The 26,763-nt window shown below is 43.8% G+C and overlaps 2 long non-coding RNA genes across 12 annotated transcripts; one reads left to right on the top strand and one right to left on the bottom strand.

Annotated features, from left to right (window-relative positions):
* On the top strand, positions 1-26,732 carry LOC133951532 (uncharacterized). 11 transcript variants are annotated; one of them, XR_009920470.1, is made up of 13 exons: positions 1-104; positions 205-999; positions 1,112-1,256; positions 1,585-1,694; positions 1,796-1,864; positions 2,463-2,622; positions 3,215-6,817; positions 24,271-24,374; positions 24,599-24,651; positions 24,894-25,097; positions 25,747-25,779; positions 26,351-26,383; positions 26,709-26,732. It is a non-coding gene; the product is annotated as an uncharacterized LOC133951532 (long non-coding RNA). The 11 variants fall into 11 exon arrangements; XR_009920466.1 differs by having other exon boundaries at positions 2,078-2,622; XR_009920467.1 differs by having other exon boundaries at positions 1,796-2,184.
* LOC133951534 (uncharacterized) lies at positions 16,993-17,931 on the bottom strand. The gene is made up of 3 exons (XR_009920475.1): positions 17,845-17,931; positions 17,585-17,671; positions 16,993-17,052 (listed from the first exon to the last, which is right to left on the bottom strand). It is a non-coding gene; the product is annotated as an uncharacterized LOC133951534 (long non-coding RNA).
* Positions 26,733-26,763: the final 31 nt, after the last annotated feature.

Genomic DNA, 26,763 nt, shown 5'->3' with positions numbered 1-26,763 from the left:
AAACAGGAACATGGTGCTCTTGAGCATGCTGAACACCAAGGCCAAAGTCAGCGACCGCCGGGATGGGAAACCGGTCATCGTCCTGGACTACAACCGCAGCAAAGGTGGAGTTGACAACCTAGAGAAGGTGATCGGAGCATACAGCTGCGGGAGGATGATCTGACCTGATGTCTTTCACAACATTATCGATGTCTCTTCCTACAGCGCCTTTGTGATATGGAGAGCGATCAACCCAGACTGGATACTGGACAAGCTGAACAAGCGGAGGGTGTTCCTAGAGCAGCTGGAAAAGGCTCTTGTGACTCCGTTCATTGAAGGAAGGGAGCTAATCCCCCACACAGAAGAGTCCGCCGCGGTTTTGAACGACGTAAAAGTTGCAGCCGCACAGAGAGCTATAGTCCAGATAGACGCTCGATCCGAGCATTCGGCCTCTTACACGGCCTTAGCAGCAGCCCCACTCAAGGCGAGTAAGAGGAAGAGCTGTCAGATATGCCCCAGGGAAAAAGACTGTATAACTTGCACCGTGTGCTGCCGGCGTAACAAATACACGTGCTCACGTGTCTATTGCCATATGTGTGCGTCCTAATATGCCGGTGGAAGCAAGGACAACACAAGGGTTGAATCTGAGTTTACACAGATTATTTATGTAAATCCATGTCAGAGGAGCATGCGGTAAATTATGCGTTCCCTGTACATAGAACATTACATAACACACGTATATGAAACAATATTTTGCAAGAGTTTTTTATTTTCACTTATTACACATTAAGGGGGGTGTATCATTGTGAACCAACAAATGATTGTGTCAACACTTGGTGTACAAATAGATCGGATGTATAAATGTTGCAACTGCCCCCTTGGCCTGCAGTTGCAGAGACGCTTCCTTCTACTGCAGTTGTGTTTCAGTGATCTTATTTTCCTCTGTGGCGAAAACAAGAACATGGGAACCTGTTGGATTTTACTGGGTCTGCTCTCTATCTGCAGCCCCTTACAGTCAAGGTAACGTATACACTACTTGACGAGACTGTGGCCACAGTTTTGACAGCCTTTTTAACATATATGTAGTCAAATCTGTTTAATCTGTGAATGTTTGTTTTTCCCATTTGTTCAGAATGCGCTCATGAGTTAATGGATATCCCGGGATCAGATATAACAACTCTCCTTTCTCCTGATGCAAGGCACTGTCAGCAGCTGTGCACCGAGCACCCCTCCTATCTCTTCTTTACCTTTCTTCGACTTGAACAACATCTTAAAAGGTATCTAACACCGACGCATCACATAACTCATGATACAATCCATAGAGGCCCTGTAATGTTTTAATGATGAATATAACAAAAGCAGGGTCAGATCAAGGGGTGCAGCCAGGGGGGCACTGACCCCAGCTGAAACATGATCAACCCCTGAAGTGCCCCTCTCCTGTCGTTAATTCTCTTGGTACTCTGACTTCCTCCCACAGTCCTAAAAACATATAGATTGGGTTTAGATTAAACTGCCGTAGGTGTGAATATGATGCTGACATCAGCTCTAGGTAACCCCATCCAACCCTTAACGTTATAGATAATGGATGCATGCTTCTCTCTGCAGGAACTTCAACTGCCGACTCAAGTCCACTCCCTCTCGAGAGCCCTAAGTCCAGACTCCAGGACAGGGTCTCACTTCGGGCTTTTCTCTCAAAAACTGCCCCTCAAAGCTGGGTAAGCTCACAAACATTTTACATCATTCTAAAAAACGGTTTATATATTTGTGATGTATGGGCACGCTCTCCTTAACTCTCTTTGTCTTCTCACCTTGGCAGAACAACCTTGTCAGCCTGGAGTATCTGGATTCTCCCACAAACTGCAAATAACTCAATACATTGAACCAGGTATGCACAGGTGGAAGCACAACATCCTGCAGGAGGTCTTTTACAATATGTTTCCTTATTATATTACCTGTGTGTTTAACAGCCTTATTTGTTGTTCCTGGGACAATATCTTGACAATCCTATTGGGAGTTGAACATTTGGTTCTGCAAATTCAGCTAAATATGTTAATCTGCTTGGTTTTTTCCTAACTCTCTAAACTTGTATTTTATTCAGTCATGACTTCCAATGTTACTTGAAGGGAAATTAATATGTAATTGGGAAAAAAACCAAAGTGGGATTCACATCTGGGATACCGGTGCACTTCTGCAAGATGAATGACAGTATGTATCACAATGCAACACCTAGACTGAACACAGTGTTTGTTGACCATCAGAAAACACACACACCGACTCTGACCTGTTTTAAACACAGGTCTAAGAAAAACAAAATTCACCCATTATAAATCCAACAAATATCAATTATGAACTGAGTGTCAGACATTTTGCAACATGTGTAAATAGGTTACACTTACATCTGGCTATTATGTAATACTTGTTAGAGTAGTATGTTTGGGCTTTGGCCAGCAGGGGAGTCTGACTCTTTCCCTCTCTGCTGACAGGTTGGCTTCAAGTGTCACATGAAGGAGTTCATTTCCAAGGTTCTGACCTTCACTCTGAAATGATGTATGATCCAGACATGTGTCAGAGGGCCTGTACTACAGATCCTCTTTGCCAGTTCTACACCTACTTCAATGAATCCTACTCCAACCCTGATTTCAGGTACTGTGCTCATTCATGTCAACAAAATCATGTTCCAAGAATTCAGTTCACATTTAACTTGATGTTCACTAGAAAGGACCAGGCCCCAACAATATGTGATTGAAAGGTTGGAATGGATTTTGATGAATTGAATGTTGAGGAAATAATGAATGGACATTGAGGGAAGAGGTTGAGGTGAAGATAGGAGATGAGGGAGGAAGGAAAGAGGGGATGAAGGGATGAGGGAAGGATGATGAAGGGATGTGTGTGAGGATTGAAAGGAAAAATAAAGAAAGCATGATGGGTTGATCAAGTAAATTTAGTCTTGACAGATGAATGCACAGGTAGTTGAGGTTCAGGCTGGTCTCATCAAAATTTCGTTTGAAATGTTACTAAAGGACATCCGCACAAATTCATATGAATTTGACTTAATCGTGAGTCAGGAGGCTGGGGACAGGTGCCCTATGCGCTGCTCTCTCTTCGTGGAAACAAAATACATGGCGGATAATCATTTTATTCTTTATGGTAAATTAAATATTTTCATCTTTTATATGTGTGTTTGATCAACTTTGAAGTAGCACATTTTATGATTATTTTCATAATCTTTTTTCAGATGGTTTGTATGATCTTTTAGCCTGGATGCCAGACGAACTTAGCCCTACAACATTTGAGGTCGGGAAGTTCGGTCTGGAGTCGCTCTGTTGGGGAGAAATTATCCCCGACCGGCCCAATCACATTGTCAGGGCGGGCTTTATACGATGATGGACAGATGATCAACAGTAACGTAATCAACCACGTCATCAAAGTGCCCTTGGGTTGAATTCATTTTCAACAAAGATGCCTGCCGCTGGAGAGCGGAGATTCAGTTTGAAAGAGGAACGAGAACGTGGAGGCGACGCCAAAGCACCGCGCGAATCCCTATCGCACCGGCGCTTGGCTGTTCCCACCGGACACTGAAGCGACGCTGAACCGCCGGGAAGCGCTAATAATATCACCCATTGATCCAGTAGATTAAAAGCATATACTTACTTGTTGATCCAACATTAAGCAACAGCGTCCCAACATCTGTCTTTCTTGGTGTTGTCTTTATACAACATGTTCCGAGGATCATACAACTCACTGTACTTCTCCACTTCAATTATTAATTTAATGTCATCCATGTTGAAGAACTTCGCTGCTTGCTCCGTTAAACGTCGGGTGTCGGGGGTAAATTACGTATTCTCCACTCAAGCCTATGTGGAGAATACGTAGCCCCTCTTTTTATCTGTATCACTGCTTGTGTGGCTGTAGTGGATGGGCAGAGGGGGACATTTAATAATGTCATTGGTCAAATTAAAACTCCAGGACAACAGAAGGGGACCTCAAAGTATGGGATGCATATTTGATCATTTATATCATATAAAATATGTCATCAATATAGTTTAAAATCGTTTTTCAGTGTGTTTCCTGGTGCGATACACTCGCGTCAAGCGCAAAAAATAGACTCGACGCCGAAACGATCGCTGCACAGCGCGAGGCAGCCTCTTGTGTGACCCGCACAATGGTTTAACATGGGAGTGGATGGGAGCCAGCTGTTATTTAAGGCTTGGCGCTGCGCTGGCGTCAGTAAATAACTCACCATGCGTCACTTAACATATGTCACATACTACGTTGCTCTGATTGGTTGTAGGTCTATCCAATTGAGCGAAGAGGAATTTTATTTCCTGGTTCGGTTGAAACAGGCCCCATAATCACAGCTCAATGGAGCGGTCTGGGACTCACATTCTGACTAGAATTGTGAGTCTGACAACGTGAGGGTAATGATCTTTTGTTGTTGGACACGGACATGGAAATGAGTGATTAACAGGCTTGCCTGCCAACTAGTATCAATCGGACAGGTCCTGTCAGAGAGAGATGCAAGCTCATAGGCTGGCCATAGCCATGACAACTGAACACCACGTGGTGTCTTGTTTACCTTCAATAGGGTTCCATAACTATAATAACGCCAGAACCTGCTAAACCCCCATGTTAGCCCTGGAACCTATGTTTTACTCTATGTTATGGATTTTGATGAATTGAATGTTGAGGAAATAATGAATGGACATTGAGGGAAGAGGTTGAGGTGAAGATAGGAGATGAGGGAGGAAGGAAAGAGGGGATGAAGGGATGAGGGAAGGATGATGAAGGGATGTGTGTAAGGATTGATGAAGGAAAGGAAAAATAAAGAAAGCATGATGGGTTGATCAAGTAAATTTAGTCTTGACAGATGAATGCACAGGTAGTTGAGGTTCAGGCTGGTCTCATCAAAATTTCGTTTGAAATGTTACTAAAGGACATCCGCACAAATTCATATGAATTTGAGCTAGGATATTACATTTTCAAAAAAAAAAAATGAAAATGTAATGATATGGCACAATGGAACTTAGCTAAAGAGGAGACAGTGTGAGAGCAACAAAGTCTATCTTTTTACTCTGCAAATAAGCAATGATTCTCACATACTATTCTAAACGATAGTACAGATGTTGCCACGTCAACATGTCGCGCGATGGCGCTGCAGATGTTATGTGGGCTCAACTCTACCGACTGAGAATGCAAACGTGTGAGAAAGCATCATTCGCCCGCTGGTCACACATCATTGACAAGTAGGTCAGTTGTTAATCGTTAACTGCTAATGACACTTAAAGCAAAACTTGGCTCTATAAAAATGATTCATCAATGCTACAGTCTGCATGTATTGATTATTCAAATTCTATTTATTTCTCTGTCACGGTGGTTTGAAGACCAACATTAGTCAATTGTAACTGCTAAAGCACCATTAAACACCATTAAAAGTTCAGGCCACACATTTTGTTGTATTGACTAGCAGAAGTAATATGTCAGCAAAGTCCAGGAAGAATATTAGAGTCGAGGATTCTCACACAGGGATGTTCTTATACTCAAGTTACGATGTATAGGTACAATGGCTGTCCTCGATCTAAAATATACTCTAATAATAATAATTATAATAATGATGATAATAACCAACAAAGGTGGAAAAACATGTTCTCCATATGCAATTGTTTACAAGTAATTAGTTAAATCAAATGCTTATCATAAAATGCTTAAAGTTGCTGTGGAAGAAGTAGGGTAATATTCTGTAATGAACCTTGACATAAGTTTCCACTCACAAATAAACCCGAACCTACGATAATATGATCCTGTATCCGGATCACTATTTGCAGCTGAGAATTGTTAGTAAGTGTTAATTAGGTCATAGGTGTTTTATAGCAACCTAAGTTTTGTCTGTTTTCCCTCAGATTGCTATATCTATCTTTGCACATCAAGATGTTATTCTGACAATCTTGACAAACTGTTCACTCATGACCAATTGATCACTAATAGGACGACACTATAGATATTGAAATACAAATTTATTATAAGATAAAATGGCCTCTGATGGATGAACTCTAATATTTTTTTCTCTTTTCCTTTTCAGTTGAAATGCCAGGGTCAATGATGAAATCCTGCATATCTTGCATGCAGCATATACGTGTTGCATGCAAGATATGCAAACTTTGGGGAGCCCAGCAGCCCATGAAGAAAGCTTTAGAAAAAGCAAAAGTTAAGGCAGATAAGGAATGGGGAGCCAAATTAAAAAAAGGTGGAAATAGGAACAAGTTATTGAATGCTGCCCGGATTCTGGTAAGCTCTTCACTACCTGTAGCCTGCTGACTCTTCACACTAGTCACATATCCCGGTCGAATGAATGTATAATAGTAATAATTATCATAATTATTATAATTAATTGTATTTGTATAGAACATTTGTAACATTCATGCTCAAATCGGACAATCGTACAATACAACATATAAAATTGATAGTCATAGCCCCATTTCTTACTAAATTTACTGCCCAGAAAGCTGTAAAAAAACTCTATTAAAATCTTTTTAATGCTATAAGGTGGTCAGGTTATAGGCTTTACTGTTTGACCAGATCAGGGCCATGGTCAATTGGAACAACAAGGATATGGAGGTACTAATGCTTTTTGTTTTTAATAGTTAATCCATTTTTTTTATGTTCCCGATTTGTTTTCAGGTTCACAAATTCAAAGTGGCAGGGTTACATCCCATGCTTCTCTTTGGGAGGGAGAAGAAGGGCTCTGTGTCCTGTGACTCCATCAGTGGTCTGGAGCTAGTTTCAGACACTGATAACAAGTCCTTGAAAACTATACAAGGACTTTATGGAAGCCTTGTGACAGGTTAGTCCACAAAATGTTTTGTTTGTGCTAGTGTAGTCTTTATTAAATATTTTAAGTTACAATTCAAGATCTCACGACACCAACTCTGGGGGGATACAGTCTACAGTGAGCTTTGAACCGTCATTGAATCATTATACATTTTGTGATTAGAAACCATATTAGAAGAAAACCGCAACCCCTTGGACCAGATATATAGAATTACAGAGTTTTCATCCAAATATGTCTATTTCTTTTAAATCTTTCTCTCTTTGAATTTAAAAAGTCATCCTTGGTGTATGGACATTATCAATAAGCATACACTACTGGCAGCAACTCCGGGATTTAACATGAAAATCAAATTGTAAATATTCTTTTGCAATATTTGTATTCTGCCGTGGTTTTATCAACAATGTTTTTGATGACTTCATGCTGCCTTATCCATCTGCTGCACTTTCTTCACAAATTTTCCAAGCTATCCAAATTCCAGGGTTAAATTTGCACAAACATTTTTGTAGCATTATTTGTACATATCCAGTCCATAAACATGTTATAAAGATTCTTTAAGCTTATAAAAATGTTACTCCCTTAACAACTGACTCATTATATTTTTTAATAAGCACAAATTAGATCCTAAACACAACACAGCACACTGTATACGCTTTAGCATTTATTCTTGACCTAGCTCCTGGGCTGCTGACTATATCTTTCACAAGCTTCACTACACTAAGATTGCCACTGTGTAAACTTTGAAAATTATAAACATGGAATTAAAAAGTAGGATAGTCACAATAATCAGAACTAAAAGTTTGTTTTATGATGTCACCAGACTTCCATATCAGTAGAATGGAATTTTATTAAATCAAACAACCACATTATTTAAATTTTGAACTCCCTTAAGATAACATTTTGGCTATATCAGCAAGGCCAACCCAGCCACAGAAGCCACAGTCATTCTACCAAATATAGCTCAGTATGGTTTTATTAGGGTCAGGCCTTTTTTAGGTCTGTATGTGTCCATCTTTGTGTTCACTCCTATGTTTGCAAATGTTTATATAATTTTTGAGACATCACTTACAGCTATTTAATGTCTATCTAGGCGTTTATAATGAAGGTGCACGCCAATCACTCCTAATGACCAATCAAGTAGGTCTCTGCTCCCCAGTCCTAGAAACAAATGGAAGACACAACATACAGGGAACCGTCACAGAATGTACACCCCAGAGGGCCTGGGTTTGGAGCAAGATGAAATGTAAACTTTGTCGTGGGACAAAAGCAAAGACATCCTCGTAAAGGTCTTGGCCTCGGGACTAACATTATGTCAGTGGGAAAATTGTGGGTGGCTCCTGCTCCTAAGGGATGACCTTTGAACCTTGCACCTGAGTCAGTTTTGATGGCTTACAGGATGGAAACTAAAAATGCAACAGACATGGTATGAACTGTTTTGGAAAGGTCTGCCCAACGGATTTAGCACCGTTTTCACACAAATCTTCAGGGCCTATTACCAGAATTATTTATTGGTATTAAGTGTTAAAATGGTTTACAATTTGTTTGTATACAATCTGCCTTCCAAACAAAAACATTTAAAAGCATAGAAATTGATTAATAATCAACCACTTATTTTGGATTACTAATAGAATCAGATGGCTTGTGAACATACCTCAAGTTCAGTCAGACAACTCACGGTCGAGCATTTCGAATAAAGGGTAACCACAAAAGTTAATGTTGCAGGAAATAAGATTTATTTAACAGAATGAATAATAATGTAGACTGTTCGTACACTTGTTTTAAAACTACTTTCTTGGCAATACAAATTACACATTGAATTAGGAATAACTCAGATATGCAGTGACAATATTTTATTGAATACAAGTAGAACATCAATACATTGGAAAACATACTAAATTATGATGGCTTAATTGTAGGGGTGCACCGATGTATCGTACCGGCCGTACATCGGTAGCGGCCAATATTCGCCTCGTTTACTGATATCGGCATATCGGCTTATCGGTAATAAACTTGACTTTCACCGATATCATTGGCCGATGTTCATATTTGTGGTAAAACCGCTGGGCACTGTCAAGTTATGGTTATAATAAGGTTCGTACAACGACGTATTCTAAGTCGGTCTTTATTTTCTTATTGACAGCAGAACACCCGTGTGCCTGTTACCGGTCTGTAAATCAGCCTCCCCCAGGTCTTTCTTCACATCCTGTTACTACAAAATAAAAGCATCCCTTACACTATTATTCCATCATGCCACATCTCCCTTTCTTTGAGAACAAAGGGTGGACTACCTTTGTCTCTGAAGGTCTTGAGGGGTTTATTGTGCCCTTTTGCTGGAAGACCTGTCCCTGATCTGTCCCTGTATCAAGCATGTAAAATAGAATTAAGTAACTTACACTTTACCATACTATGAACTGTTACTTTAGCAGGCTGTGTTCTTCAAACATAAACTCTCAGGTTTCAGGTAAATGTAAGCAGGTAAATGTAAAAGCAGAACAATTTCACAATCACATTGCACTCCTTTTTTTTTTTTTTTTTTTGTTTTTGAAAACAAATCAATACATCACCAATCAAGTCTCTGTGGCTCTCTAACCTCTCTCCCACACCTGGTCCGCACAGTCTCTGTGGCGGGGCCCTCTCTGCTGGGAGATGTTGTCACTGGTGGAGCTGGCTCTGGTGTGAGTGAATCTTCTCCCCCCGGTGACTCATCAGCGTCGACTACCCCACTGTTGGTCTGCAGTGGCACCAAGTGATGCCGGTTCCTCCTCAATGTGCCCTGAGGCACCTGGACGATATAAGAGCGAGGGGTGTTGTGTGTAGATAGCACTGTGCCCTGGACTCGTGCATCGGTGATCCACACATCTTCCCCAGGAACGAGTGGCTCCAGGTTTCTTGCTCTGTGTCTCTTGTCGAAGGATCTTGCGTCGTTCCTCCTCTTCTCCCTTTCTTTGGTCTCCCCATCAACAGCTCAGCTGGGCTATAGCCATTCTGTAGAGGGGTTGCTCTGTAGGCCAGCAAGGCAAGATATGGATCTGATGCCTTTGTTAGCAGGTTTTTCACGGTTTGCACCGCACGTTCCGCCTCCCCATTGCTCTGAGGAAACTTGGGGCTGCTCGTGATGTGCACAAAGCCATAGTCTGCTGCAAAGGCTTTAAAGTGGCTACCAGAAAACTGGGGCCCATTGTCACTTTTAAGAAATTCACAAATTCCATGACGAGAAAACATGGACTTCAGGTGCACTACCACATCGGTGGACCTTGTCGGTGCCAACAGCGCAATTTCCACATACCTTGAGAAATAATCTACTACTAGTAGATAGGATTGCCTTTCAGCGTGAACAGGTCAGCTCCCAAGGTTTGCCAGGGTCTGTCTGGCATCTCCGTTGGCAACAGGGGCTCTTTGACGTTCCGTCTCTCTTGAATGCAGGTTCTACATTTCAGCACCATGTCATTCAGCTGGCTGCTGAGTCCTGGCCAACATACTGTCTGTTTGGCCCGGCACCTGCACTTTGTAACCCCCAGGTGTCCCTCATGTAGTCTCTGCAGCATATCACCTTGTAAGGCTGATGGAATGACGAGCCTCGTGCCCCGCAGCAGCAGTCCATCGTGCACCGTCAGCACTGCTCTATCAGCCCAGTAATGTCTCAGCTCTCCCTGTAGTTGGCTTTTGTCTGGCCAGCCGTCCGTGCAGTACTGTATCAGAGCAGAGCATGTGCTGTCTACCTTCAGGTGCTCACGTAGGCTACTTAGATAATCTCCACTGACAGGAATGTTGCTGATGACAGAGTCTACATAGATTGTTGGTGTCCTCTAGTAGGCTTGCATCTGTGTGTGCTCTTGCGGCTCTCATAGGAGCACGAGATAAGGTGTCGGCTGTCCACAGGCTTTTGCCAGGGACATGATTGACTGTATAGTTGTACCTCATGAGTCGCATCCTAAATCTTTGAATTCTTGGTGGGAGGTCATCCAAAGCTTTCCCTCCCAGCAGACTCAGCAACGGCTTATGATCAGTTTCCAGCTCGAACGGTCTGCCCAGAATGAAACAGCTGAACCTTTCACAAGCCCATGTTGCAGCCAATGCCTCTTTCTCTACTTGAGCATAGCGCTGCTCTGTTGGTGACATTGACCTGGACGCATATGCCACAGGAGACCACATGGCATCGCTCTTCTGCAGCAGGATCGGCCCCCAGGCCAAAGGAAGAGGCATCAGCAGAGATTTTTAGTGTACTGTTTGGGCTGTATAGTGCGAGCACCGGTGTGGATGACAGCTCTGTTTTTAACTGATCAAAGGCGGCCTGCTGCTCTGTCCCCCAGTACCAGTGGTTCTTCTTGGACAGCAGGTCTCGTAGCACTGTGTCTTTTTCAGCCAAGTTAGGCAATAAGCGGCCCAGCTGATTGACCATACCCAGGAAACTCCTGAGTTCGCTGACGTTTTTGGGTGCATCCATCTCTTGGACTGCTCTCGTCTTCTCAGGATCTGGTTTCACTCCATCTGCTGAAATCACATGACCCAGGAATCTGACTGTGTGGCGTGAGAGCTCACATTTGTCCATGTTGAGCGTAATGCCGGCCTTTTGTGCCTTCTTTAGCACCGCATGCAGCCGCATATCGTGCTCGTCCTGTGTCTGTCCCCAGACCAGGATGTCATCCATGTGACACAGTACACCCTGCAGGCCACCGGTCATTTCTGTTATCATCATCCTTTGAAAGTGCTCTGGGGCTGAAGCTAAGCCGAAGGGTAGCCGGTTAAAATAGTAGCGCCCAAAAGGCGTGATGAAGGTGGTGTATTTGGCAGACTCTGTTGTCAATGGTACTTGCCAAAAGCCCATGTTAGCATCTAATTTGCTAAAAACTGTTGCCCCAGCTAGCATGCCCAGAGTGTGCTCGACAGAATGCAGGATAAACTTTTCTCTGCATACTGATTCATTCATCCTTGTAAAATCCACACAAATGCGGACATTGCCTGCTTTTTTAGGCACCACCACCATCCCGGCGCACCAATCAGTCGGCTCCTCTATCTTGGTGATTACGCCCATCTTCTCCATACGGTCTATCTCCTCCCTCGCTTTTCCCATAAGCGGCAGAGGAACTCTGCGTGGTGTGTGGAGAGAGAAGGGCACAGCCTCTGGCTTTAATTTAATTGCATATGGCCTCCGAACAAGACCCAAGCCGCTACACAGTTTCATACAGATGTTTCACTGAGTCCATGGTGATGCCGTCAACCCTGCACACAAGCTGGAGCTGTTCTATGGCAGGCCTTCCCAACAGTGCAGTGTGCAGGTCTTTTACCACATAAATGTCCTCTGTGGCTGTCTTTTTGCCTCTGCGTAGTGTTTCTCTGGCAACACCGAGGACAGAGAGCACATTGCCACCTGGCCCAACCAATGGGAGTGTCGGCACTGCCAGACGCCTCACATCATGCCCCCCTGTAAGGTCATGGTACACCTTGGCTGGCAGGGCGGTGACATCAGCACCAGTATCTATTTTAAACCACACGTTTTTTTGTCGTACTTGTAGCTGCACTGTCCAAGGTTCCTTTCCAGTATCCACGGCTCCCAGGAAAAAGCTCTCTTCTCCCTCTGTAGTGACAGCATTCAGAGATGTTGCACTGCTTCTGCACACTTTGCCATAATGTCCCTTTTTGCCACAGTTGTGACACACAGCATCTGTAGCAGGGCATTCTGATTGTCTATGTAAGGGCATTTTTCCGCATCTATAACATGCTTTTGGTCCTGGCTGTGGCCATGCATTAGCTTTATAGCTGCTTGGTGTTTGTGCTTGTGGCTGAGGCTTAAAGGGAAATTTGGGCTTTCTGTAGCTTTTAGCATGCACTGCGTCAACATTTGAACACTGGCTGGCACCGCCATTTTCTCCTCTTAAGTCAGACTGCTGCCTTCTAACTTCTTCATACTGTCTTGTCTTTGTTATAGCAGTTTCAAGTGTTAGGTCTCTGTCTAACTGTAGCTTTTCTGACAATGAGACGTTTCTCAGCCCGACCACTAACCTGTCGCGGATCAGCTCTTTCTGTAACAGTCCATAGTTGCAGTGTTCAGCTAATCCGTATAGTGCAGTGATGAAGGAATCCACCGTTTCTCCCGGCAGTTGCACATGCAGATTGAACTTGGCTCTTTCGTATATGACATTCTTTTTAGGCACAAAAAATGTATCAAAGCCCGCCTTGACATCTGTGTATTTATTCCTCTCATCTGCAGTTAGCATTAGCCCCCTTAGCACCTCTTCAGCTTCATCGCCCATGCAATACACTAACGTGTTTACCTGGTTTTCCTCCGACGTCGCGTTTAAATTGCTTGCAAGCCGAAAGCGGTCGAATCTCCTAATCCAACGCTCCCATTCTTGAGGCTTGGTAAAGTCGAATGGCTCTGGAGGTTGTATTGTGAACGTAGCAGTTGGTGTAGGTTGCGCCATATCTGCCGGGTCGTCTCCTATTCCTCCGCCAAAACGATACTTTCTCCTCACCTTCTTTTCTTCTTTTTTGCTTACAAGTCGCCCAGTTCTGACACCATGTCAAGTTATGGTTATAATGAGGTTCGTACAACGACGTATTCTAAGTCGGTCTTTATTTTCTTATTGACAGCAGAACACCCGTGTGCCTGTTACCGGTCTGTAAATCAGCCTCCCCCAGGTCTTTCTTCACATCCTGTTACTACAAAATAAAAGCATCCCATACACTATTATTCCATCATGCCACAGGCACGTGCCGCGGCTGGGGGAGCAGTCGCTCTGTCGCCCTCCTCTCCGCGCCGCCGGAGTGTGCGGCACCGGGAGGTCCTCATCCGGTGGCGCCTCATGGCGTCGCTGGTGCGGGGGCTTTCTTTCTCTTGGACCGCGGGGCGGTGTCCATGTTGGAGGGGACTGGCTACGGGGTCAGCGGCGGCCACTCTGGACGCGTGTCGGGCGCTTCTCGCGGATCACCTCAGCTACGGTGACCGCTGGGGGAACCATCTGTTCGCGCGGGTGTTGACGCGATGTGATTACTGCCCGACACTAAAAACAGGTCAAACTGAGGAGGGCTTGTTAAGTTATCTTGACTCACGCAGTGTAACTTGTGTAACAGTGTAAGTATGACTGAGCGTCTGTTTAAGTACTTTATTCTCATGTACATCGGCTCTATTCATCCGTCTCATGCACAGGTAACAAGGGAATTGACAACATACGTCCTACACACAGAAGCCGTAACACATCTAATAAACGGGCAATACTGCTACAGTAAATCAATGAGAAGAGCGTTCTCTATAATGATACTTTGACAGGGCTGTTTTAGACTGGGTAAAAAGGTGCTGTTTTAAATTATCCTTGTGGTATTTTGACCAAAATATGTTACAGTCATTTCATTAAGATCCCAAGGAACCATTTCAACTTGCGGTAAAATGGGCATAATATGTCTCTGTTAAATAAAGTTTAGTTAAATCAAAGATTGTTTCATAAATCTGATTAAATTTGTGCTCATTAAAAGATAAGAGTGATGATGAAGGGCTGACATTTATATAATTATTTAATTATTTTTCTGGCACAAAAGGGTGAATGAATAACAACAAAAAGAAAATAAACAAATATCGGTATCGGCTATCGGCCAGATTGTTATTTTAAATATCGTAACGGTATCGGCCAAGAATTTCCATATCGGTGCATCCCTACTTAATTGTGTTGAAAAACATGTTTTAATATCGTTGTATTCAATGGCTTTGCCTAAATTGATATTATTATAAAAATATACAATGAATACAAAAGTGCGACATCCTCTGTCCATAACCCTCAACAAGAGTAAGGAAAAACTAAAAAAAAACAACCTATTAACAAGGGTAAAAAATGTAGAAACCTCAGAGAGAGCCACATGTGAGGGATCCCTCTCCCAGGATGGACAGAAGTTCAACTGATGCCGCTTTATCAGATCTGACAATTAAAAACACTTAAATTAAATTTGCATTTAGTTCAATGTGTATGATCCAAAGAAAAATGCATTTCTCATACATGTTTAAAACAATATTCAACTAATCACAGTATCTATGATTACTGTCCCATGTTAAAATGTCATTAATCAGCTGCATGTCCATGTCCTCCTCATCTGAGAAGCTTTCATAAGCGCTTCTTAAAGCTTGCTCCTGAGACTCTTCAGGCTCTTCCCCCCAAACAAGGTCCAGCATTGATCCTTGGAGCCCTGCCTTTATCAGCTCCAAGTACTTTTGCCTCACTGAGGCAAGTTGAGATCGCTGCTGAAACATCTGCGTTTCAGCTCTCCCTGGCGACCTTGAAGGCCTTCTTTGGAGAGACTCCTGTGGCTACCTTAATTATGAAGAAAAAGATAAATTACAATTAAATTTTGATATGGTGCATAAACAGAGACAACTCCTAACAATTTGTGGGTCAATGCTTACCTCTATGCTGGTGAAAAGACCACTCAAATCATCCTCCCTTTTCTTGAGGTACTCCCAATGCTGCCTTACTTCGGTAGCAAGGATTTTGACCTCCTCCTCAAGTCTTTTCACATGCATGACTTTGTCAAACACCTTCATTTTTCCCTATGACTCTTCTCTCCCCAAAAAGTTAAGGCAGGTGGTTGTAGCAAACCATTGACCAATGTATGTTACAACAATACCAATCAAGCTGTGTCCATATCGTCCACAATGCTTAGTTCACCTGCTGGCACCTGGGACACCCTCAATCAGAATCATGACAAATAATTAAATAGGTAATATACCACTGGGCGGCAACAGCAATGGAAAGATGTAGCCAGCATTTAAGAGGTTTTCAACAGCGCCAATTTGCTGTTGTGGCTGGACCATCTAGTCATGCTGAGCCACATGGACCTCAAGCTGGTTCCTTTCCCTCCACATGCGGCTGCGAATCACAGAGCGTCCTGAGTTGGTGTCTGCGGTACATTACAAAAACATATTAAATATTCCATTGTTAAAACATTTTTTAAAGATTTAATGTATCCCGCAATGTTTGTACCTGTATGACTGTAGAGACGGGCTCTACGCTGCCTCAGGCCCAGTGAATTCTCCTCAATTCTTCTCCTCAGGCTCTGCCTCTCCCTCTGAAGGTCCCTTTGTGTCTGTGGGGAAAATAGAGAATAAAAATGTTATCTATTCCTCACTGAGATAGCAATGTGGCTTTTAATAAAATATATGACAATTACCTTATGAAATCTGGAGCATAAGGTATTGCACATGTTTTGCACCTTCCTTTTGTTCCAGTCCTAGATCTGGACAGTCAGCATGTCTGTGCGGGCTGTTACAAACAGAATTCACATGAATCGAATACCATTCACTGTTTCTTTCATCCCACCAATGTTTTATTGACTGTTTAAGCACAGGTTGTGCTCACTTAACAAGTCAAATTACCAACAATACCATCAATGATACACTCTTAATTATGCTAATTGCCGGGTAATGCTATTGAATGATTAGCCTGGATGTACAAATATTATATTAGGTTAGTCAGAAACTGCAACCAACCTCCTTTTCCCATAAACTTGGTGTTTATGGCAGTCCTGGAGAGGAAGGAGTTGACCATTTCCACCTCCTCTCCCAAGGTGGAACCAGCTCCATCCTGATTTCCTCCTCCCCATTTTATCTATCATTTTAGAAAGATACCGTGCATCCCATTAGTAGAAGGCCAGAGAAACATTTGCTGTTGTTTTGGCTCTGTGATCCAGCACATTTAAATATAACAATGATTGAGAATAAAGTGTGTAGTTTAAGCTTTAACCTGTTGTGGTTTACATGCATATTAATAAAATTATGTAGGAATCATCCCCCTTTTCACATAGTAGCCCCACGAGTAATTTAACAAATGAAAATAAAATTGATGTGTAAAATTACCTCACAATTGATACTGTGTGCTTTGGCATGGAGCACAGACAGAAAGTGTTTCATGGCAGTGAGGTGATGATATTCAGGGTAGGCTTCACAAATTCTGCTGATGTAAGGCCAATATTTGCAAATAACATCCATGCAAAAGAAGGTTGGAGGAATGATGGCAGAGACTTCCTTGTGCAGGAACATGGGATAAGCGAAGATCTCACCCCTGTATGATTGCATCACAGCATTATGTCAACTAAACAGACAGAAGACAGAAGTTAGGTTTACGATTAATATATGAGTTTATGGTGTTAGAAAGTATATGTCCTGACATTTTTTGGAATAGATGTTAGTAAGAGGGTTATCAAACTTGCCTGAACATATTCAGAGCACGAAGAATAATCCCATGTCGGCACACAGCTACTTCTATACCCTGTGGAACAATGTTACACTTAATTTCACATAATTTATCTGCATAGTAAAAAAAATGTTTCTACCCTTCCAACGGGGAAATTGCTAAAAAAACAGTTTTACTGAGTGTTGAGCATATTTGATAATATGAGTAGCAATGTCATGTTAAATAGCCCTTGCAGTGATGTCAAATAAGAACCTGTTGTGCCTGAACGCATCAGGATGCTGTTGTGCGCATGTGCAGAATAAACGGTCTCTTGAGTTCACAGATCAGAGAAACGCAGGTGTGCTGTGCTTATTCCCCCGTGAATGTTAGCTACTGGAAGCTACTAGCTAACCACTCTGGTGACAGTCAAACGATAGACTGCTGCAGAGATGTCTAACGCTACACTGAGGAACAAAATAAAACTGTGCACACAAAAATGACATACATCTTGATATAATATAGATTCAGTCTGATACCATCTACACAAGTTTGCAACTGAATTAGCATGATTATTAGGGACTTAGTATGGTAAATAGTAATTCCAAGAGAAATCTCTTACAACACATACCTGCTCATCAAGGCTGGAGCTACTCCTCTTACACGTCTCTTTGGCTGCATTCATCTGAGACCTGCCACAAACCCCCTTTCCTGGCACCTAAAAATGACAAAACGTTGTCACAGTAGTCATTTAATTCATCTATGAACATTTTTGGGTGTAATTTTCCAGGATATACTTTTGCAAATGGTAGTACACATCTAAAATAAAATTGGGCTTGCAGTATACAAAGTACAATGACAAATTATGTGATTAAAAACAAACACTCTTACATGCTTGGTCCTCTTTTGGATGTCTTCCACAAATGCTGCTACCTCATCATCTTTGCAGAGAAGCACACCCTCAAAGTAACCTGCTTCATCAGTACTAGAGAACATACATAGCAATATATGATCATTTAAATCATTTAACATAAATACATTAATATACAGAAATATTGTGGCTGCTGCTTCAGCAACATTAACAATTTAAATGCAAATAGAAGGTTCTGTCACTTGAGCAGAACAGGTTGAATGTGTTAAGAATCCCTCAAGTGGGTTTTTTGTTGTTTGGCTCCCACTATAACAGTCGGCATTGCTTATGAATTTACACAAATACTCTTGACATAACAAAAAAGAGCTGATACATGGACATGATAGGACAATGTAACATAAAAACATAGACACACCACCTGTCCTTTTTGAAGCGGTAGTGCTTCCTGTTTCTATCGACGGACACAGCCAGCATTTGTGGACAACAGGCTGGGCAGATGAACGGCTGCTCCGAACACAATTTGTTCACCTCGTAAGAACTTATCACCCACTCCATGAAGCTCTTGTAGAATGTGTCAGAACACACTTTACCAGTCTGTTGAAATATCCATTACAATTGAAGTTATACGTATGCAGAATTATAAGGAGACATTGATAAATATTGTAAACACATAATATATGCCAACCCACCCTGCCGACCTCTGTTGTTTGCGCATCGAGCATTCTCATAAAGCTCAAGTGAGAATTCCCTTGAGGAACCAGCTTCATTTCCTTGAACCCTTGAAATATGGCTACATTATAAAGTGTGTAAAAATGTATGGTGGCCGGCCAGTAGCCGCTAACTTGGACATCTTTGAGCTGTGGTTTCCAGCTGGCACAGCAGCTTCCACACCGCAGGTCTGGGAGGTTCAGATCATATCGCCCTTGGTAAAAAACAAAAATCCTGTTATATTCTCTGATAAGAATATAAAGAAAAGGTGCTCAAAAGCCTAAACTTGTCTGACAGTATGGAATGTTCATGCTAATGAGTTACCTTTCATGTTTATGAATACTATAGGCCTCCCTGGAACAACAGTTAGACTCTCTGGAGGGCATTCACAAATATGGTCTTGCATTTCCATTGGCAATATTCTTACTAAGGGAAAAGAGATTAAAAACATGAATAAATAGATTTTTGTTTTTAAAAAAGAAAAGAAAAGAAATACATTTATTTACCACATGTGTGATGAGAATAGTGCCCGTCAGCATCATCTTTCACCACAACTGTTGGCTGCAGTGGCTTGTGGAAGCCGTGAATCCTGCATGCCCGATTGTGAAGTGCTTGGGACTGATGAAGGCTAATGTCACAATAACAGCAGTAATATTGCTTGGGCATGCATTCAGCACATCTGATTGTGGCGTCCTTCTTCAAGCATTTTTGACAGAGCTGTGGTTTGATGCAGTTTGCTCTGAGCATATTGTCCATAAGCGGATGTCTGGCTTCCTTCCATCTCTCTGTCGAGAAAATGTTACGAGCCTTCCAGTCGCTGGCTGTTGTTGGTGTGCTGGCATCAATAACGACATCGGTGTCATCGTGTGAAACACTGAGTAGACTCTCAAGTTCTTTAAGTGCATTCTCTGTTTCAGGAAGACATAATGGTGTCTCTCATCTCATCTCATTTTCATCCGCTTATCCGGGGTCGGGTCGCGGGGGGAGCAGCTCAAGCAGGGAGCCCCAGACTTCCCTTTCCCGGGCCACATTGACCAACTCTGACGGGGGGATCCCGAGGCGTTCCAAGGCCAGTGTTGAGATATAATCTCTCCACCTAGTCCTGGGTCTTCCCCGAGGTCTCCTCCCCACTGGACGTGCCTGAAACACCTCCCAAGGAAGGCGCCCAGTGGGCATCCTTACCAGATGCCCGAACCACCTCAGCTGACTCCTTTCTAAGTAAAGGAGCAGCGGCTCTAATCCGAGTTCCTCACGGATGGCTGAGCTTCTCACCCTATCCCTAAGGGAGACGCCAGCCACCCTTCTGAGAAAACTCATCTCGGCCGCTTGTACCCGCGATCTCGTCCTTTCGGTCATCACCCAGCCCTCATGACCATAGGTGAGGATAGGAACGAAGATCGACTGGTAGATCGAGAGCTTTGCCTTGCGGCTCAGCTCTCTTTTCGTTACAACGGTGCGGTAAAGCGAACGCAATACCGCCCCCGCTGCTCCGATTCTCCGGCCAATCTCACGCTCCATAGTACCCTCACTCGCGAACAAGACCCCAAGGTACTTGAACTCCTTCACTTGGGCTAAGGACTTATTTCCTACCCGGAGTAAGCAATCCATCGGTTTCCTGCTAAGAGTCATGGCCTCAGATTTAGCGGTGCTGATCCTCATCCCAGCCGCTTCACACTCGGCCGCCAGCCGATCCAGCAAGTGCTGAAGGTCACAAGCCGATGATCCAATGAGGACCACGTCATCTGCAAAAAGCAGTGACGAGATCCTCAGACCACCGAACTGCAACCCCTCCCCACCACGACTACGCCTCGATATCCTGTCCATGTATATCACAAACAGGATTGGTGACAAGGCGCAGCCCTGGCGGAGACCAGCATCCACTGAGAACGAAACTGACTGGCTGCCGAGGACGCGAACACAGCTCTCGCTTTGGGAGTACAGGGATTGGATGGCCCTGAGGATAGACCCCCTTACCCCATACTCCCGCAGCACCTCCCACAGTTTCTCCCGGGGGACCCGGTCATACGCCTTCTCCAGATCCACAAAACACATGTAGACCGGATGGGCATACTCCCAGGCCCCCTCCAGGATCCTTGCGAGAGTGAAGAGCTGGTCCGTAGTTCCACGTCCGGGGCGAAAACCGCATTGTTCCTCTTCAATCTGAGGTTCGTCGATCGGCCGAACCCTCCTTTCCAGCACCTTGGAGTAGACTTTACCAGGGAGGCTGAGAAGTGTGATGCCCCGGTAATTGGCACACACTCTCTGGTCCCCCTTTTTGAACAGGGGAACCACCACCCCGGTTTGCCACTCCTTTGGCACTGTACCCGACTCCCACGCGATGTTGAATAGGCGTGTCAACCATGACAGCCCCTCAACACCCAGAGCCTTTAGCATTTCTGGCCGGATCTCATCAATCCCTGGGGCTTGCCACTGCGGAGATGTTTGACCACCTCAGTGACCTCCACCAGGGAAATTGACGATGAAACACCATCAACCTCGAGCTCTGCCTCCAACATAGAGGGCGTGTTATTCGGATTCAGGAGTTCCTCAAAGTGTTCCTTCCAACGTCCGACAACCTCCTCAGTTGAGGTCAACAGAGTCCCATCCTTACTGTACACAGCTTGGATGGTTCCCCGTTTCCCCCTCCTGAGGTGCCGGATAGTCTTCCAGAAACACCTTGGTGCCGACCGAAAGTCCTTCTCCATGGCCTCTCCGAACTTCTCCCACACCTGCTGCTTAGCCTCCGACATGGCAGCAGCTGCAGCCCTCCGGGCCTGTCGGTACCCTGCAACCGAGTCAGGAGTCCTCCAGGATATCATATCCCGGAAGGCCTCCTTCTTCAATCGGACGGCTTCCCTGACCACCGGTGTCCACCACGGTGTCCGAGGGTTACCGCCCCTTGAGGAGCCTAAGACCCTGAGGCCACAGCTAGCCGCCGCAGCTTCAGCAATGGAGGCTTTGAACACCGCCCAGTCCGGCTCAATGCCCCCAACCTCCACAGGAATGCCAGAAAAACTCCGCCGGAGGTGTGAGTTGAAGATACCTAGGACAGGGGCCTCCTCCAGGCGTTCCCAGTTCACCCGCACTACTCGTTTGGGCTTACCAGGTCTATCCGGAAATTTCCCCCACTCCCTGATCCAACTCACAACCAGATGGTGGTCGGTTGACAGTTCCGCCCCTCTCTTTACCCGAGTGTCCAAAACATGCGGCCTCAGATCAGATGACACGATCACAAAATCGATCATTGATCTTCGGCCTAGGGTACTCTGGTACCAGGTACACTTATGAGCACCCTTATGTTCGAACATGGTGTTTGTTATGGATAATCCATGGCTAGCACAGAAGTCCAATAACAAACGACCGCTCGGGTTCAGATCAGGGAGGCCGTTCCTCCCCACCACGCCTCTCCAGGTGTCTCCATCGTTGCCCACGTGGGCGTTGAAGTCACCCAGCAGAAGTACGGAGTCCCCTACTGGAGCCCCATACAGGACTCCATTCAGGGTCTCCAAGAAGGCCGAGTACTCTGAACTGCTGTTTGGTGCATACGCACAAACAACAGTCAGAGTTTTCCCCCCTACAACCCTTAGGCGCAGGGAGGCGACCCTCTCGTCTACCGGTGTAAACTCCAACACCGCGGCGCTCAGCCGGGGATTTATGAGTATCCCCACACCCGCCCGGCGCCTCACGCCCTTGGCAACTCCGGAGAAGAATAAAGTCCAACCCTTATCCAGGAGTACGGTACCAGAGCTGAGACTGTGCGTGGAGGTAAGCCCCACCAGATCTAACTGATAGCGCTCCACCTCCTTCACAAGCTCCGGTTCCTTTCCCCACAGCGAGGTGACGTTCCACGTCCCCAGAGCCAGCTTCTGCTGCCCGGGTCTGGTCCGTCGAGACCCCTGACCTTCGCTGCCACCCATGTGGCTGCGCACCCGACCCCAACGGGTCTTCCCACAGGTGGTGGGCCCATGAGATGAAGAGAGGGGGGGTGCCACGTAGTTTGTTCGGGCTATGCCCGACCGGGCTCCGTGGCAAACCCGGCCACCAGACGCTCGCCATCGAGCCCTCCGTCTGGGCCTAGCTCCAGACGGGGGCCCCGGGCTTCCTCCGGGCTGGGTCCCATCTCCTCTTTTATCGATATTCATTGAGGGTTTTTGAACCATTCTTAGTCTGGCCCCTCACCTGGGCTGGGCCATCAAATTTGTTTGCCAATCAAACATAATGGTGTATATAAGGAAAAGTATGGGCTGGGCCATCAAATTTGTTTGCCAATCAAACATGGCACAGAAATATAAATATAGAAACTATCGTAACTTACCAAGTCCTTCCTCTTGGTCATCAGGCATCTGTACAGAAATCCCCTCAGGAACACTGGGAGTGGATGATCTGACCCGTTTCGCTAAGAAGAGAAAGTTTAATGTGAAGAATGCCAACATTTCATTGCAGTTTTAATGTCAATCACTATTAATCTTATTAGTTCCCAATGGAACTGCCCTTGTCTGTGGATCTCTTTGCTGTTTATCCTTCTGGACCAAGTCTGTTTTGTACATGTCATTGGGTCAAATTTGGTCAGGTTACTATTTCAGTTGTCATAGTATATGACAACAAAACATAGACAGACATTATGACAGAGTTCACAGAAGGGTATATTAATGGTACTATTGGAAATAGCGGAATTAAAATGTGTGTGTTAATGTCAATGGTCCCTGAAAATAATAAATACAATGTTTCAATATTTCATACCAAGCCAAAGTGTGGCTCTTGGTCGCATTTGTTGAAGAGTGAGGAGAGGATGTTTAGTTTCTATTGAAATGTAAACACTTCTGTTTGAGTTAGAAGATACTCTGCTTAATTATGGCCTACCTTTGTTATTGTGCAATATTTCACAACAATCACCAGCAATTTTCTCTCAGTGAATAGTTTGTGCAGCATGCCAATTCGAGTATTGAACTAACCACATGAGCTTGATGAGGGGGACTTGCGTCTTTGGGCAACAATGTTGCCGTCTTTGTCCCGTTGTCTCCATCGAACCAAAGGTTTTGGTTTCGGTTTTGGACTTTCTCATTTTCTTAGGTGACTAAGAAGGACAAAAATCGAATTAATGAAAATAAAACCATATAGACTGGCATAGAAAATCCTTTAATGAAAACAGGAAAATGGAAAGTGTATCGAAAGTGTTACAATACCAGAGTTGCGTTGAGCTCTTTGATCATAGCTTGTGTTGCCTTCTCCATCTCTTCAAGATGAGCCTCTGCATCTTCTAGTGATGACATATTGCCTAAACAATACAGATAAAAGGTTAAAGCCACGAAACTACTTACCAGAGACTTAGTATGCCACTGAAATTGGGGTCACAGGTCCAACAGGGAGACGGACAAACGGAGGACTCATCGATGCGGTAGGTGAAGGAGAAGAATGATTCATGAATGAATGATGGGGGGTGGGGGGGGAGGGGGCAAAGGATCACATTTTTATTAAGAAACATAGCTTAAACATAGCGTTTTCCAAAAAATAATACAGCATTTTCCGCCATGCTGCTTTATCAGAGCACCGCAGAGCGAGAGCACGGCAGAGGTCTGCGCAGGCGCACTGGTCGTTTGGAGCATTTCGTCAGATCTGTACGGATATTTGTACATAGGCCTTTAGTACGATATCTTACGAACCGTTTCGTGAGATCACGTTGCAAGGTGTGACCGTGGCGTCAAAGTTTGACCCAATGCAATTCCTATCATTATCCGCAGTTACACACACAGGCGCCAGTCCAACGTTGTGTCATCCGTGTGTGCACCCAGAAGAAGTGCACGAGAAGCAGCGGGACAGATGTTTTAGGGACGGATCACTTGAGGTGCGTGACTTACTTTGGACTCCGTCGGTTTCCCTGACATTGTTGATGCATTTTCACATAGTTTATTCTTAAAGCTTTGGTGTATAACCATCTTACAATCAGCACATTTGGTTTATAATGCATTGTATTGGAAATGTCACTGAAACATCACAACAGCTGCTTTCATTATTATTATTATTCAGGCAAATGAATTGGCTTTTTGTTATATAATTATGTTTTCACAGAGAGAAGTGGAGAGAATTGATTGGGAGTATTCACCTTGAATATTACAGATGAGGTAGAAAGACATTGTATCTATTACTATAATGTTTTATTTCTTTCAGTACTTTTATCCAAAGCGAATTACAATATATGCATTTAACCATGAGGGTACAAATCCAGATCCCAGTACATCAGTTCTGTTTGAAAATGTGTGGTGTTTGCACTTGCTGAACACAGAATAAACTGTAAGAACCAGTCTTTGCTGGAACATACACAACATAGAATATTATTTTATAGTGAGTTTCTTCTTTTCATTAGATGAAGCACTGCAGCACCTGATGTCCTCAGCATTTACTGTGGCAGCAGCAACATGGTGGAGATCGGCAGCTTCAGGCTGGTCAACCTGAGGACGACCTGCACCAGCTTCATCTGCACAACACTTCATGTTTTCCTCCCTTAACTAAAGATGGCCTGCAGCTGTTTAGAGTTGGCAGTCATTGCTAAGTGTCATGGATAATAGAGGTAATTTCATTATGGTTGGTTAAAAAATGGTTGGTTCTTTAGATAAGAATGCAGTGTTTTATTTTTCGTCTTTGCCATAAGAGACCAATCAGGGTCAGCACAGCTGTGTCCTTCAGGCTCGTCCGTCCCTAATAAAATGACAGGAAACATATGTATGGCATTATTTTAGCGGTAGTGTTAATTATTTACAAAGTTTGTATCCTTATTTTCTGTGGATATTCAACTATGTTTTTGAATATGGTTTTACATTAAACTGTGCACTACCAAGACAGTGCAGGTAGTATTGAATGTATTATTTAATATGTTATGTATTGTGTGCAATACTTTGCTTTGATTGTTTGTAAGTTATGAAAACAGGTCTGTAATTTCTTCAGATCATAATCATATCAGCTTAGGAAATAGGTGGTGGACATCACCCTCAAAAGTCTGGCTTTTTAACATGGGAGTCAACAGGAATTGACTCCTTCTTGTAGCCAGCCACTAGTGGCCACTCAGTGAACTGCAGCTTTTCCAGGATGTTGCCCCATGGTTTAAAGGGAGATTTTTGCTCCTGAGTGATGCTATAATGTGCCATGTTGTTCCTTTGACCTTTATGTTGTCATCACTCCTCCTCCACTACCTTACTGAACATCTCCTGACAACCCACCAGATTGCTACCTAGCTGCGACAGAAGCATCATCAGGTAATTTACCCAACTATATTTCCCCCCCTGCTCTCTTCTTCCACCATCATATCAGTTTGATGGTACCTGCATGCAAAAAAGGCTCCACAAGGGGCGTAAAGTCTTTGATTTGAAGCCCTGATCCACGAATTATTCCCTGGTTATTGGTAAAACGTAAAAAAAAAACTTATCTCACAATGTCAAAAGACAGTGACAAAAAAAGTCCCTGGATCCACCTCTTTCACCGTGTAACCGCATCTTTTCCCACTGTCAGAAGACAAAGATATAGGGGACTGACTTTAGTTATCCTTTTATTGATGAGAATTATATTACGATAATTATTGATATTGTTTTATTGCCTAGCTCCCTGTACTATTTGCAAACTTTGGCTTTAACTTTGTCAACTAAAGTCTAAGGGCTGGGTCATATATGAAGAAATTACACATTATTTTTTCATTTTAAGTTTAAAGGCAGATTTTTCCTCTTGAGTGATGGTATATGTCCTATAATGTGTCATGTTGTTCCTCTGATCTTTATGCTGTCATCACTCCTTCTCCACTACCTTACTGAACATCTCCTCACAACCCACCAGATTGCTACCCAGCTGCGACAGAAGCATTATCAGGTAATTTACCCAACTATATTTCCCCCCCTGCTCTCTTCTTCCACCATCAACATCTTATCAGTTTGATGGTACTTGCATGCAAAAAAGGCTCCACAAGGGGCCTAAAGTCTTTGATTTGAAGTCCTGATCCATAAATTATTCCCTGGTTATTGGATAAACGTAAAAAAAAATCTTATCTCACAATGTCAAAAGACAGTGACAAAAAAGACTCCCTGGATCCTGATATGTATATAGCATTTAGTGTGTGACGCCTGATCTTTAGTGAAACATCTTTTAGTTTTGATTTCAACTCTGTTCAAGAGGTTTGTTTCCTTGGTCCCATTAGACGGATCGTGACCAACTTCTCCATTGGCAACATCAAGATCATCTGCGAACTGTTC

Source organism: Platichthys flesus, chromosome 4 (assembly GCF_949316205.1).
Source record: "Platichthys flesus chromosome 4, fPlaFle2.1, whole genome shotgun sequence".
Classification (NCBI taxonomy): Eukaryota; Metazoa; Chordata; class Actinopteri; order Pleuronectiformes; family Pleuronectidae; genus Platichthys; species Platichthys flesus.
The sequence above is the reverse complement of the archived record's forward strand: the minus strand, read 5'-3'. Positions and strand labels throughout refer to the sequence as shown.